This window comes from Arachis stenosperma, chromosome 10 (genome assembly GCF_014773155.1).
Source record: "Arachis stenosperma cultivar V10309 chromosome 10, arast.V10309.gnm1.PFL2, whole genome shotgun sequence".
Taxonomy (NCBI): Eukaryota; Viridiplantae; Streptophyta; class Magnoliopsida; order Fabales; family Fabaceae; genus Arachis; species Arachis stenosperma.
The window spans coordinates 73,217,890-73,234,277 of NC_080386.1; the positions used below are offsets into that span (position 1 = coordinate 73,217,890).

The 16,388-nt window shown below is 31.4% G+C and overlaps 1 long non-coding RNA gene across 1 annotated transcript; it reads right to left on the reverse strand.

Annotated features, from left to right (window-relative positions):
• Positions 1 to 7,421: 7,421 nt before the first annotated feature.
• LOC130954263 (uncharacterized) lies at positions 7,422 to 8,796 on the reverse strand. Its single transcript, XR_009076236.1, has 2 exons — positions 8,537 to 8,796; positions 7,422 to 7,688 (listed from the first exon to the last, which is right to left on the reverse strand). It is a non-coding gene; the product is annotated as an uncharacterized LOC130954263 (long non-coding RNA).
• Between the last annotated feature and the right edge of the window lie 7,592 nt (positions 8,797 to 16,388).

A 16,388-nucleotide genomic window follows, 5' to 3' on the forward strand; every position in this document is an offset into this window, starting at 1 on the left:
GAATGGTGAGGAGAGGATGGCGTGGCTCACCGAGAGTTAACAAGTTGGGACGAGGGTATATGTGTGTATTTTAGAAATTGGGATTAGAATTAGTGAATTAGAAATTAGGGTTTAGAATTGGGAATTTAGGGTTTGAGTAAAGTTTTAATTTAAAATTAAATTTAATCAATATAATTAATTTTAAGAATATTATTTTATTTTTTTAAATTATAAATTATTTTTAATTAAATACTTTTAATTAAAATTTATAGATAAGTAAATAAATTTTTCTTTTAGTTCATAATATTAATCAAAATTTTTAATTATTTAATTTAAATTATATACAAAATTTTTTTTTATCTCCAATTACTAAAACTTTGAATTTTATTTAAGCAAGAATCATTATTTTTAGTAAATAAAGAATATCTAATTATAATTAAAATTTATATAAAATCGAATTAATTTAAAACTCAAAATTTCATAACATTCCTAAAAATAAAACTACATATATAAACATAAATAACTCGGTATTTATTTTCTGAAAATCTGGTGTCTTACAGTTATCCTTCAAGTTGCCAATTGATTTCTTTCTGACACTCCTTATTATTTGTGTATCCTTATTTATCTGCAATTCTATTCATTCTTTCAAATCCTTATAAGTAATATTCTTGTTGCTTGTTATTTCTTTCTAAAATTTTGTATCCTTATGAATAAATTTGAGATTTGTCTTAATGTCACATGTGACATTTAGATATGACAAGTGATACATTAATTTTTGGAACACAGTTGGTGGATGCAGAAGGTGAAACTGGTAACTGTGCAATGCCAAAGGATACTGTGGAGCTTTGTTTTACGCTAAAGAGTTTTGTTGATATTAGGCTTGTGACCGGTTGTGGGTTGGTGAAATGATTAATGAGGTTGAGAACTTTCGGATGAATCGTGCGATAAAGTACAGTTGGGAGTTGTGACAGTGAGCTATGTTAAAACTCTTGATGTTGACACCATGTAACCTCCTTGTTTTGAGCCTATGTTTTAACTTTTATTTTACACCACACTCTTTCCTTTATATATAAGTCTTATGACTTATTCGATATTTGAAAATTTATATGTGTGCCAAGACTTCTTGATTTTCTAAAGTATTCAAAAGTAAAGCAATAAAACTATGTAATACCTTGTGTATTTAATTTTCGAAGACGAAAAATTTTTATAAGATGGGGAGAATGTAAAACTCGGAAATTTCGAAAAATCTTATTATGAGTTAATTTCAATTTATTTATTCATTAAAAACTTTATTTTTAAAAATTATTTTATTAAAAATAATTAAATTAAGTTTTGATAATTAAATTAAAAGTTTTACTTAATTTTATAATTATAGAATAATTTTTTATATTTAATTATAAATATTAATAGTTTTAAAAGAATAAGAATTTTATATGATTTAGTTTAATAATTAAGATTTTAGAATTTAATACTTTAATTTTTATAAACAAAAAAAATTAATTATATTATTTCTAATTCTAAATTATAATACTAGATTAAAAGTCAAATAGCAAATTGATGATTAAATAATATTTTAAAGTAATTTTAAGGAATTAAATTAGATTTTAAATTAAATATACTTTACCCTAATTTAATTAAAATTATCAAACCCCAATTAACTCAAAATCCCCAAATCCATCCTTAACCCTAATTTTATCCTAACCTTATCCACACTCACTCACCGCCGCTCACCCTAACCATAAACCCTCCATTGCCACACCCACCTTTTCCCAAAATAAACACACATACAGATGAAATGAAAGAAAGAAAGGAAGGAAAGAAAATGGAAAAACGGGAACAGAAAGGAAAGAAAGAAAGAAAGGAAGGAAGAAATGAGGGAGGGAGAATAGAGATCGGAGGAAGAAGAATAGGAGAGTGGGGGAGGAGTCGTTGTTGCCTTGTTGCTGCCTCGCCGCCACCACGCTCTACTGCGTCACCGCCAAACTCGTCAAACCGCTTCACCGCCGTTTGTCCTCGTCACTACCAGCTGTGTCGTCACGGAAGAGAGATGCGCCGAGGATAAAGCAAGACGCGAGCCACATCACGCCACCGTCGCTTAGTCCGTTACTGTCCACCTTTACCATGGGAAGAAGACGCGCGAGGGAGGAGCAAGTCGCACGAAGAAGGAGACCTATGCTACCGCCGAGCTACTGGAGGCCGCACCGCCACATTCCTGGCTGCCTGAGAGCATTATTGACGGTATCATCCCTCTTTCGTCGCTGTTGATGGTAAGTTGAGCCGCATCTCTATCGCCAGAACCATCGTCGGAGCTGTTGCTGTTCGGTTTAATTGTTCCTCAATTATGGTAAGCGTCTTCATTTTGGATTCCTTGAAAATCAATATTTTGTAATGTTTGGTTAGAGATTCTGAGATTTTGGTAACGTAGGGTCGAGTTCTGGTTGTTGCATGTTGCTTTTAGAATTACTGTGGCTGCTGCAAAAGTGGTTTGGGACTGTGGTTGCGGCTGCCGCTAATTGCGGGCCGAGAGCAAATGGTTTCTTGACCCGTTTAGTTTATGACTCGATTACTCAAGGTAGGGGCGCTTTTCTTAAGCTTGGAGTTTTCTCCATGGAATATTATATTTGAGCTTAGAGTTTGACTCCATGGAATATTATTGAGTTTGAAATTTGACTCTGTGGAATATTATATTTGAGCTTGGAGTTTGACTCCATGAAATATTATATTATTGAGCTTGTAGTTTGACTCCATGGATATTATTTTTGAGCTTGGGGATGCGCGCATAGAGGAACTGTTCAATGGTTAACTACCAAGACATGTCGGGTTGGCTATATAACCGACAGATGAGACTCATCAGCTACAGGACAGGCATGCATCATATGCATTTGTATATTTTGACTGAGTGTGCTTTTATTTTGGTTTGCCTAATTATTTAGCCATTTTATCTATTACTTGTATTACTTGCTATACTTGAACTATAGCTATGATTTTCTTATTTGTATTGTATGTATGTGCAACTGAAAAATCCCTCATGCTAGTGGGGGGTGAAGCTGAGGGTCGTTTTGCCGATGTGATAATTGATTGTTGATTTGATTGAATTGCTTGAGTTAGGAGCCATGATTGATTTCTGATGGAGGTTTTAGTAAAGTATGAAAAATCAAGCTGGTTCAGCATAGACTTAATGAACCCATGCTTGGAACAGGTTGGTCATTCATACAGTCTAGAAAACTGATTAAGATTTTTTTATAAGAAAAGAAGCGTTTTGGATTTCTGAAAAATTAAATATTATTTTTTTGAAAAAGTTTTGGATGATTAGCCGTTGCTTTTTAAAAGATTCATAGAACGAACGATAATCACTGCCTTGAAATCAATTCTTCTCTTTTTATATATCTTCTTATAACAATTTTTAAACCCTCTACTGAGAACTCTTTCAAGGACGATGTTCTCACTTCCCTACAGAATATATATATATATATTCACTTTCTATATTTAATTAGTCTTAGATTTTATTTTACCCCTCGTCATTTGTCATTTTGAGATTTTAGAGGGGCAGGACCTATATGACCTATATGTGAAGAAGTTTTGAATAAGTTTATGTATATATTATTATGTAGATATGAAATGTGATTATGTAATTTTAAAGTAAAGATTTTTCGCTTTCTGGTGCACGAATTTGCAATCACACTTTTTGCAATATGTACAACTAACCAGCAAGTGCACTGGGTCGTCCAAGTAATACCTTACATGAGTAAGGGTCGATCCCACAGAGATTATTGATTTGAAGCAAGCTATATTTATTTTATTAATCTTAGTCAGGATGCCAATAAGGTTATTTGGATTTAATTGTAAGAAGTAAAAGTGTTTGGAATAAGTAATTGTTACTTTATTAATGAAGAACATGTTGGGGTTTTGGAGATGCTTTGTCCTCTGAACTTCAACTCTTCCTTGAAATCCTTTTCCACACGCAAGGCTCCTTCCATGGCAAGCTGTATGTAGGGTGTCACCATTGTCAGTGGCTACCTCTCATCCTCTCAGTGAAAATGGTCCAGATGCTCTGTCACAGCACGGCTAATCAGCTGTTGGTTCTCGATCATGTTGGAATAGGATCCATTGATCCTTTTGCGTTTGTCATCACGCCCAGCAATCGCGAGTTTGAAGCTCGTCACAGCCATTCAATCCTTGAATACTACTCGGAATACCACAGACAAGGTTTAGACCTTCCGGATCCTCAAGAGTGGCCGCCATCAATTCTAGCTTATACCACGAAGATTCTGATTAAGGAATCTAAGAGAAGCTCATTCAGTCTGATGTAGAACGGAGGTGGTTGTCAGGCACACGTTCATGGATCTGAGGAAGGTGATGAGTGTCACGGATCATCACCTTCTTCATGTTTAAGCGCGAATGAACATCTTAGATAGGAACAAGCGTGTTTAAATGGAAAACAAAGGTAATTGTATTAATTCATCAAGACGCTGCAGAGCTCCTCACCCCCAACAATGGAGTTTAGAGACTCATGCTGCCAAAAGGTACAAATTTCATATCTAAAATGTCATGAGGTGCAAAGTAAATCTCTAAAAGTTGTTTAAATAGTAAACTAGTAACCTAGGTTTACAGAAAATGAGTAAACTATGATAGATAGTGCAGAAATCCACTTCTGGGGCCCACTTGGTGTGTGCTGGGGCTGAGACTTAAGTTTCTCACGTGCCTGGGGATGTTTTGGGCGTTCAACGCCAGGTTGTAACCTGTTTCTGGCGTTGAACTCCAGCTTGTAACCTGTTTCTGGCGCTGGACGCCAAATAGCAGCATGATACTGGCATTGAACGCCAGTTTACGTCGTCTATCTTCACGCAAAGTATGGACTATTATATATTTCTGGAAAGCCCTGGATGTCTACTTTCCAACGCCATTGAGAGCGCGCCAATTGAACTCCTGTAGCTCCAGAAAATCCATTTTGAGTGCAGGGAGGTCAGAATCCAACAGCATCAGCAGTCCTTTTTCAGCCTAACTCAGATTTTTGCTCAGTTCCCTCAATTTCAGCCAGAAAATATCTGAAATCACAGAAAAACACACAAACTCATAGTAAAGTCTAGAAATATGATTTTTGCCTAAAAACTAATAATATTCTACTAAAAACTAATTAAAACATACTAAAATCTACATGAAATTACCCCCAAAAAGCGTATAAAATATCCACTCATCACTTTCATAATTAAAGATTCGGTTCATATTCATGAACGCTCAATATTAAATAAATATAGTATCAAATTAAAGGATTAGAGGTAAGTAACGTCTGAACTTTTAGTATAATCATGAAGTATTAAAAATAAGGGTGTTACAGTAAACACGAATGTTCCCTTCTGCACACCAAATCAAGACCTTTAGAGGATCTAAGATGGAGAAATCTTAGAACTAAGAGTGGTAACAAAGTAAGGAAGGAAGGAGAAATAAAAGATTCTTTGTGAAGAAAGGAGCATCGAAAGACTTTCAAAAATATGGAAAAAAAGAAGAAGAAGAACTAAAGCGTTTTTACAAGAGAGAAGTGGCAAAAAAGTCCTTTCAACCCCCTCTTAAAGAGGTGCGTGGATCCCAAGAAAACTGCCGTGCACCGTTCGCCCCTCCTTTAAGGGGGCAACATTCAAATTTTCATAAACACGTCGAGTACCCGACTTCTAGAAGGCGGAGTATCCGACGTCGAAACAAAGGTCACAAATTGCTTTAGCCCGACCTCTTGAAAGCTCAAGGCTCAAGCAGGGGCACTGTTCATACCCTGACCCAACAAATTTAGCCAGGTCCAAAATAAATAATGTCCAACCTACAGGCATCATCCGATCTCCCACCTACGTGGCCTCCTAAGAGGTCAGACATGACAAGAAGGGCCAGTTTTACTTATCCAAATAAGTAAATGCCTCCCCGAATCTCTCCCACTATCTCTATCTCCACTAAAAGATAGATTCTAACAAACTCTCGAGATAAAGGGAACGGTTATCCATCGATAAAGATAGAACTACTCCAAAAGGTGGTTATTAACTCTATTATAAATACACTGACACCCTTTAAATATATTCACGTTCTAATCTACAAAAACCTGCCTAAAGCTGTTGCTAACTTAAACATCAGAATCTCTTGTAGGTACCACCTCCTTCTCACAAGGAACTCGGACGGCGGCACCTCGGCGTAAGAATAAGTCGGACGCTGCCTCAGAAGGAGTCTAGACTTCATGTTCAAGCCCAAATCAATGTTTCAGGTAACTCTCGAAACATCAGCAATAGTTTATACTAGAGCACCCCTAAATCGTCAAAATTACAAAATTTCTCAATACACAAACCAAAACGTAAAAGTGAAGAGAAGGAAGAACTAGGTGAGAAATTTTGAGTTTTTTTACCACTTTATTTAGATAAATTTAAAGAAGATTTTGAGTCGAACACGTGATCACAAACGGTCAGAATCTCTTGTAGGTATCACCCTCTTCTCACAAGGAACTCGGACGGCGGCACCTCGGCGTAAGAATAAGTCGGACGCTGCCTCAGAAGGAGTCTAGACCTCATGTTCAAACCCAAATCAATGTTTCAGGTAACTCTCGAAACATCAGCAATAGTTTATACTAGAGCACCCCTAAATCGTCAAAATTACAAAATTTCTCAATACACAAACCAAAATGTAAAAGTGAAGAGAAGGAAGAACTAGGTGAGAAATTTTGAGTTTTTTACCACTTTATTTAGATAAATTTAAAGAAGATTTTGAGTCGAACACGTGATCACAAACGGTTCGTCAATCAGAGCTCAAAATTAAAAGTTACGAACAATTTAGTGTGATATGTGAATAATGACATAAGGCATTTGTTCTTCTTCCCCCCTCCGTTGCGCTCTCTCTTTTACTTAGGAATATTGTGACTGTTTTAGGGCAAGGGGTATTAATGTGTGGATTTTGGATCCAAGTGTGGCCTATGGTTGATGTTTGGTGCATTTGACTCAATTTTAAATCAAAATCTTTATGATTAATATTTTAATATGTATTTTAAATATTTTTATTTTTTTAAATTATAAAATTTAATTTTTTAATTTTTTTTTACTCATAATTAATCTATTAATTAATTATTTATTGATTAATTGAAATTTACATGGACAAAGAAGACAATGTGTGAACTTAAATACCTCTCAACTATTTAGTCTGAAAGTTCACCGTAAATTATTATTCTTCATATGCATTCAGAACAAACTTCCAAAATCTTGATTCTTCACATAAATTATATTATATCTCAATGGTGGAGAGAAATAGAATATCACGTTCCACTCAATACAGTGGCATACTCTAACCGGTTCCTCTATTAACATATATTCTGGTACTTTGCCATCGACGATATACACGGCTGATGCGAGTACTAATAATAATTGCAAAATACGCGGGAGAATGAGATTTTCATAAGCTGTAAATAATTATCTAAGTGATTTCAAAGAAAACAAACCCGTTTATTACAATTCTAATACAAACACGCACGAAACATAATGATTGGGGTTATTATATCTCAAATTGTGACATGTTCAATTTATTTGTTTATATTAGCTAAGTATGGGGGAGTAAACTGGATGCATGGCTACGGGCCATTGGTTATTTTTCCAATCATGGATAACCGTTGTTTGATGGAACATATCCTCCGCCACCACCATATGGGCCATATGATTGTGGATATTCGGATCCCTGGAAAAGCTTTCGCCCTGTACCATATAAAGAAATAAATGTAAAAAAAAAAACATAAAATTAAAAATAATAAAAAATTTAAAACTTAAGTAAAAAAAAACGTATGAAAGTGAAATAAATTAAAACCAATTTAGAGTATAATATATTAATATTTAAGATTAAGTAATTTTAAAATTTAGGATTTGAAATTTAAAAGTTAGGGTTAAGTATTTATGGTAGTCGCAAGGAGTGTGGTAAGTTATCCGTGGTTGAAGGTGAAATTAAGGTGTCAGGTGAAAAGAGAAAGAAATGAGAAAAGATTAAAAAAAAAAGTAATTTCAAAAGAAATAGTGAGTGAATTTGTTTGGTTGTGGTTCGGTAATTATTTATTGGCTGAAATTGATTATTTTTGGTATAAGTATAAGTATTTGTATTTTTAAAACTACATATTAAAATAAAATGGTATAATGACGTATTAAATTATATAAAATTTTATTAGATTGATTTATACATTAAAATATTAGAAAAATAATATTATATGACAAATAAAATTTATTATTATTTTTATCAATGTTTAGCTAAGTTTTAAATACTAAATATTAATTTTAAATTTTAAATTTTCATAATATAAAAAATAAAATATTAATTTAAAGTATTGACTAATATTAATAAATAAAAATGTATAGCGCCTAGCTTTACTGATGTTAAGATTCAAAAATTGAGTTGTTAAAGTTCATAACCTATAAAAAATTATTTGACTATGTAAATATGACAAAATTTACAGGCAGTGTAAGTGAATCTCCACTTATATATATTGTTATTTAAATTGGGGTGTTGGAAATGGAAACTTATGAATGGTGTTCCAAAATTAAAAAGGAGGACATACCGAGTTTATAGTCCGCAGGGTTAAGGCCTGCAGCAGCGAAGTTGGAGGACATGAGGCATAAAAATATTATTAGCACAGTAGAAAATGACATCAATTTCAAGGCACTCAGGAAGGGCATTATTTCTAATTGATTGATGATAAGATATTTGTGGGTGTTAATAGCTTCAATCAAGCCTGAGAGGATGGGAAGCACTACACTTTAAAGTTGGTATTTATAGAGAGATCAAGAGATATTAGAAATGAATGAAAAGATCAAGGTGGTGGCGTGTTCATTTCGTATTCCGTCGAAGACTATTTCTTCTCCTTATACTATAGGAAAATTATCAGGTGTTCCCTGACAAAATGGTGAACACGATGTTCATGGTACGTTCAGGTAGTCAATAGTATTTTTGTCTTGTAGCTAATGTTAAAATGTCGAAAATACTCACCCTTGTAGTAGTGAATTGTCTGAAGTGATCAGCTGAGGTAAAGAATGTTATTGACTCATGACTTGAAAGAAATGAAGCTAACGAAATTTTGCATAAGTGGGTCTCCCCCATTTTATTCAAATCCAGTGAAATAGAAACTATTCATAAAACTTGTACCATTCCAAAAAAAGAAAAGAAAAAAAAATGTACGATTATTATCATATTATTAATAATAAAATAAATATTTGCCTAAAAATAATAATAAAATAAATCAATAAGAATTTTTCTTCTTGACTCACATTTTCCATCAGCAGCAGTTAGTTGTTATTAATCATAGAAATTGAAAAATAAATCAAAACACAAAAAAAAAAAATTAGGCAAATAATACATACATACTAATCTATGTTTATATAATTTTATCAACTTTATATTCTAAAAATGATGTATACATATTTTATTTGTCTTTATTAATTTTATCACGCCTTTAATCCATTCATTAACATTTTAAAATCAAAACAAGTACAAAAAATGGGTTTATTTTATTTTATCAAGAATACAAAGTTTTAAGACATTCTCATATGTCTATTTGCATTGAAGTAAAAGATAATAAGATTAAAAACGTTTGAAACCAATGTTAAAGGTTTGAAGCATAAACAGTTAAATAATAATAATTAACTTTCAAAAAAATTAACAATTAGAATGTACCACACACTAAATAAAGTATGAAAACACTGTTAGTGCCTCCAAAAAAGGCACACCTCCACGTTTGATTGATTAATAATAATAATAATAATAATAATAATAATAATAATAATAATAATAATAATAATAATAATAATAATAATAATAATAATAATAACATTATTATTATTATTATTATTATTATTATTATTATTATTATTATTATTATTATTATTGGATGTTTATATTACAAAAATTTGTGGTAGAGATAAAAAATATTCTTTCAATTTATGATATGTTTATTTTATTAACGTTCTTTTTTATTTGAATGTCAATTTTTTTTACCATTCATATTTTTAAAGTATTGAAAATGTTATGTATTTTTTATTCTTATCACATACTCTAAATGTACTATGTATTTTTATTGTGTTTTTTTTTAAATCAGAATTTAATTGTGATTTATATTTTTTTTTTTTTATCAGAATTGTGATTTATATTGTGAAAATTGAAGCACTCTAGCCAAAATTTATTAAATAAGACCTTCAAAAAAAATTCAATCCATCTTTCCAAAGGCGAAACGCTGTTTCTATAAGGCTCACATCCATAAACCCAACTCTCAACAACGAGCCAGCTTTAGGTAACAGTAGCTCAAATTCAGCCTCCTTCCAAGCGGCTTTGGCAAACAAAGAATTTTAAACTCCTATACACTGCGTAATGGCTGGACCAGCTGCACGTCCAACGTGGGCCTATTTATCTTCGTATCCACTGCAACAGATATCCCTTAATTGCAACCATTAAAATTTTTTAAATTATATCTGAACGCTTATAATTTTTAGAACAAAATGTTCCGTGTCCGTACAACGGAACACGTGAACATCTTCCCTATACTATACTATAAGTCTATAACTACTTGTGCAAGATACAATAATCCACTGTTTGTCTTGTATCAATTTAGTCTTTATTTAGATTTAGAAAAATAAGAGTGATAAATATTTAGGTTTTTTTTTTTGGTGACTTAAATATTTAGTTTGAAACTTATAGTTTTTCATTTTATGTTATACATGTGAGTAATAACTTTCTTTTAAGAAAAACACACAAAAACAATTTTATATTATTGGCTAGATTTATTGTAATAAAAATTGAATGACCGAATAATGTTCTAGACTATGAAGTAGGACATTACGTTGAGTTGTCGTATTTGTGTGTTGGACACATTTCGGACATGAATCGACACTCATCTAACATGCGTGTTTCCTGTGTTAAATCGTGTCTTAATAACAAATAAAAAAAATTTTTTAGAACACGCTTGGACACACTTAAATACCATCATGTGTCAGCGTGTTGTAACGATAAACTTTAGAAGGTTAGATTTAACAGTGTTTGTATAGTTTTTTAGAGCATTTGAGAATGCTTTAGATGGTTCCGGAACGTTCTAGAATGTCCTAGAAGGTCCTGAAATACTGTAGAAGGTTGTAGAAGAGTCTGGAATGTCATAGAGTATTCTAGAAGAGTGTGGACGTATATACGAGTATGAAGAGTAGTATGGAACAATCTAAACGTATTTAGATAAATATAGAATGATAGATATTTGTAATGAAAGTTCTAGACGATTAATCTAGACCGTTGATTAGATTTAATTCTAACCATCCATTGAGGAGGTGAATGGCTATAAATAGGGAGTGAGAATTAATGTGAGAATCATGTGTGAGTGATTTGTAACAAATACTTGAACAATAAAGTGTTCTATCCACCAAAACTTCATTTCTCTTGTGTTTTTAACTTTTTTGCTAAGTATTGAGGGTTAGGCTGACTTGGTCTTAGCTCAAGAGATTGAGTAAGTCTGAGTGCCGACACGGTAACGTTGGAGTGTGTCCAAGACCATGACAGTGTCTAGTCTTATTCTTAACATATATTTTTGAAATAAATTTAGATATAGTATATATTATCATTTATTAAAATAAAAAATATTTTAAATACTTGATATAATTAAAATAAGATATTAAAAATAATTAAAAAATTAATTTATATTTTAATATCAATAAAATATTAAAATATCATTACGATTTATCTAAAAAATACTTTATATTTTATATATATACGTGTCCCGATATCTTATAAAATTTTAAAATTTGCAGATTGGCGTGTCCTGTGTCGTATCGTCTCCCGTGTCCATGTCAGTGTTCGAATATTATAGGTTCTAGACAATTTTATTGTCTAATTAAATGATAATATTGATGGTCTAATAAGTAAAGAATAACGAAAAAAAACGCGATTATATTGACTGAAAAAATAATTTTAAAATTTTTAAATAATTACTTTTTTATAAATAAGATGTTATTCACATGATATTTTTATACTAACAAAATAGTTAAAATATGAATATTTGTTTTATAAATAATTTAATTAAATATATTAAATTATTTCTAATTATTATTTTTATCCAAAATGTTAATATAAATATTAAAAGCCCGTTGAGTGAGTCAAGTCACAGGTGCCTTGCTTCATAGGCATGCTACGAAAAGTTCACTTGAATATCATAGACTCCTAGTCTACTACATCGCTTTCCATTGCACTTTTTTCCAATCTTAACATATATGTCGATAAATTAAAGGGTTAATATTTAAAATTTTAAATTCGTTTTCAAAAGATTACGAATTTTTTATTTTTTTCGTTAAATAATTTTTTTAATTAAATTAATTATTAAATAATTTTTTTAAATTACGTTCATTTTTTCGTAAATTTTACGTTGTTATTAATGATTTGTTGATCTAGAATGTAAAGTGACAATATAAATTACATTTATCGTTAAGATTATGTATTACAACTTCACGTTTTAGGTTAGCAAATCATTAATGACAACGTAAAGAGATTAATAGAAAAATGAACACAATTTAAAAAAAATTATTCAAAATTAATTTAATTAAAAAATTATTTAAAAATAAAAATAAAAAATACATAATCTTTAAAAAATAAATTTAAGTATTAGCCCATAAATTAAATAACGAGATTTATTGGAGAACATGACGAATAAAAAATATCGTTATTAGTACACTAGTAAATGACATCAATTTCGAGACATTAAAAAAGGCATTATTTCTAATTGAATGAGGATAAGATATTTGTGGGTATTAGTAGCTTCAATCAAGTTTGAGAGGATGGAAGCATCACACTTTAAAGTTGGTATTTATCGAGAGATCATAGATCTTAAGTTGTGTTTGTTTTTTGCTAGAGCTGCACATGGATCGGATAATATCAGCATATTTCCGATAATTATCTGTATTCGATCCGAATTTTGTGGATATTATCCGATCCGCACTATGATAGGATCGGATTGCGGATTTGGCAGTGATATTCGCGAATCCGATCCGCAAATTCGCATATCCGCACATCACATATAAATAGCATAGTTTAAGAAAATAAACCCTAATGTGATATGAATTTTAGTGTGTTGTTTTATGAATTTTATGATATCTTGTTTTTTATTTTTTATATTATACTTCGACTTAGAATAATTAAACTTAAATCTTGTGTTATTATTTTTTTTTTGTTATTCAAAAGAACTTTTATTGATAATATTTTAAAATTAAATATGCGTAAACGGGTGAAAAATGATTTTTCTTTTGTAAAAATAGCCAAATAAAATTTGAAAACATTTTTTCTTGAAATATGCGGATATACCTGATATCCGCATACTTGCGGATCGGATCGGATCGGATTCGGCCTGAAAAATTGCGGATATTGTATTCGATCCGATCTGATCCGTGTGCAGCCCTATTTTCTGCACAAGATATTAAAATTAAAATATTAAAACATAAAATTATATTTAACAGATAAAATATAAATAAAAATATTATATTTAGATGTATTAAACAGTATATTTTATATTCTAATAAAAATTAATATAAAAATGTTAACAAAAAATTTAATTAATTTTTTATTTTTTTATTTTTTATTAATTTTTATAATTATATTTTCTATTGTTATATTTTTTTTTTCAAACTTTTTATATGAAAAAAAGTTAAACATAAATTAGACTTTTAAAATTTATTTTAGTTTATCACTAAATAAAATATAAAAATATTAATTTTTATATTTTATTTTTAGTATCTTATCTTATTTCATTCTGAAACTAAACGTAATTTTAAAAATAAATAAAAGTTCAATGTGGTTATGTGATCATTTCTCCAAAAAATATTTCTTCTCTGTGTATTATAACTACTTATGGAAGAGACAATAATCCACAAGTTTATGTATATCTTGTATCAATTTAATTTTTATTTAGATTTAGAAGAAAAAGAGTGATAAATATTAAGTTTTAAATTAATTTAGTTGTTATATGTCAGAAACTTTATTTTAAGAAAAATACAGGCACAAACAATTTTATAATTGGTTAAATTTATGAAAATGAAAATTGAATAACAAAAATATTTTTAAAATAGATTTATGGAACCCAATTTACAGATTCTAGGTTTTGGAAATTATTATCCGGCTTAAGAATCCAACAAATATTTGTTTCAGTGAAACACCTACAGACAAACAGATAAGTCGAAGTTATGAATAAGGTAATTTTGAATAAGTTGAAGAAAAGATTGGATGAACACCTAAATTCTTGGACTGACGAGGTGTGGTCAATACTGTGATCATACCAAACTACAGTGCACTCCACTATCAACGAGACACTTTTCAGGCTTATCTGTGGTGAAGAAGCGGTGATTCTGATAGAACTTTGAGAACCAAGTCCAAGAATACTTTTAGGAACATTAACATCTCATGAGAATCTGGACCTAATTGATAAAGTCAGGGGCATGACTATTTGACAGAATAAGCTCTAAAACAAAGGGTGGCCAAAAGGTACAATACAAAGATCTGACACAGGAGTTTTTAAGTTGGGGATCTAGGTCTAAGATAAGCCGATGCCGTGTTACCAGGAATACGAGGTAGGCTAGTCCCGACCTGGAAAGGACCTTTCACAGTGAAAAAAACACTGGGAAAAGGTGCATACAAGTTAGAAACCTTGGACTATTCCGAAATTTCGAGAAGTTTGAGTGCAACCCATTTAAAAAGGTATCATTCTTAGGAAATGTTGGAACTTTTTTAAATTTCCCTTTATTTTCTTTGCTAAGTAGAATAAGGACATTCTTTTCCTAGCAATCTAGGTTTTTAATGAGACCCCACTTGTATTCGGTAAAAGAAACTTTTTTGCGACTTTAAATAAACATTTGAGTTATTAAATACTTTTTGTGAATCCTATAATAAATTCATGTTACAATACCCCCTCATTTGTATGTTATGCGTTAAAATATTCCCTCATTCGTTTAAAGACGAAATCGAAATGAAAAATAATGTTTGAAATAAAATGATCTGATGAAGAAGGATATACATTAAGCAGTGAAATGATAAAACGTTAAAGTTAATCCCGAATATAACAGGAACAAATAAAGTTAAATCCCGAAAAAACAACAGGAGAGGATACTACAAAAAGTGTCACAATTCCGAACTAGTAAATTCAAAACACTTAGAAAAATAGGTAACAAATTGTAATTATAATATTGAAACAACCAAAATCTTAAACCCAAAATCTACCACTTTTTTTAAGGCATCAACTTCGGAGATATTCAAGTCGGGGAGCCTTCAACTTGATTTAGTCAAAGATGTTCTTCTTGGCATCGAACACGCCATCAACAGTCGCATTTTCAACTTTTCTAACTGAAAGATCCAATTCCTCTATCTTCTTCATCAACTTGGAGACCTGCTTCTTCAAAGCCGCATCCCTTAAGTCAGAAGTAGCCTAGACTGCCTTTAGATTTTTACCTTGTTTTCCAAGAAAGTATGTTTACCTTAAAGATCGGTAACCGAGCTATTTAGCTTTTGGATTTGGGTGTTGGCCTCAGCAATCATTTTATTCTTGGAAAGAAATTCTGTGTCCTGAACATAAGTCACAAAACACAGGAGCATCCTCTGAACTCGAGGAAGAGTATCTTTCAAAGGTATATTAGCAAGAACACTCCTGGTGTCTTCAACCATAAAGTGTTAGATTCACAAATTTAGGAGCTCGAAATCCCTTATTCAACACATGCTTGAAGGAGGTGGGGGCTGAGGCAGCAGCATTATCTTGTCTAACATTCTTTAGCTTTTTGTTGGCTGGGGAGTTGGTAGGAGAATCCCCTTCCAAGATGTAGACCTCGGGACCTTGCCTTTTCCCATTCTCTTCGACCCTCTGAGACTGTGGTTAACAACTAACAATGGCAGAAGATGAAACTTTGTCGCCACCACCCGTGATCGGAGGTTGGGTGACCAATCTCCTCTTCATATCGGCGATAGCAGCAAGTCCCGCAACCATATCAACTAGGAAACAAAAGCAGAAGGCAATCCATAAAATGGAGAAACTAAACATGCACCAAAGCAAAAAATAAAGATATGAAGGATAGGAGACTTACTAATAGCATTCTGAGCAACCTGCTCATTTATAAAGATATTCCGTAAAATTAGAGGATGTTTATTCCACATCATCATTAATAAATTGATGCCGAGGAGTTCATTGGAATTCACACAAAAAATTTAGATTTTTGGTGAAGAAACATGATAGTTCTAATAAAGATTAAATCTTTTAGCATTCTCCAAAGTAAAAAAGAAAGGAGTGGTGCCCTTTATCCCTTCGATCTTAAAAAATTTTTCTTTGAATCCGTGATAGAACTCCTCAAACAACGTAAAAATTTTCTATTCGGGACACCTCGAAAAGAGATGAATCCACGACCCTGAGACCT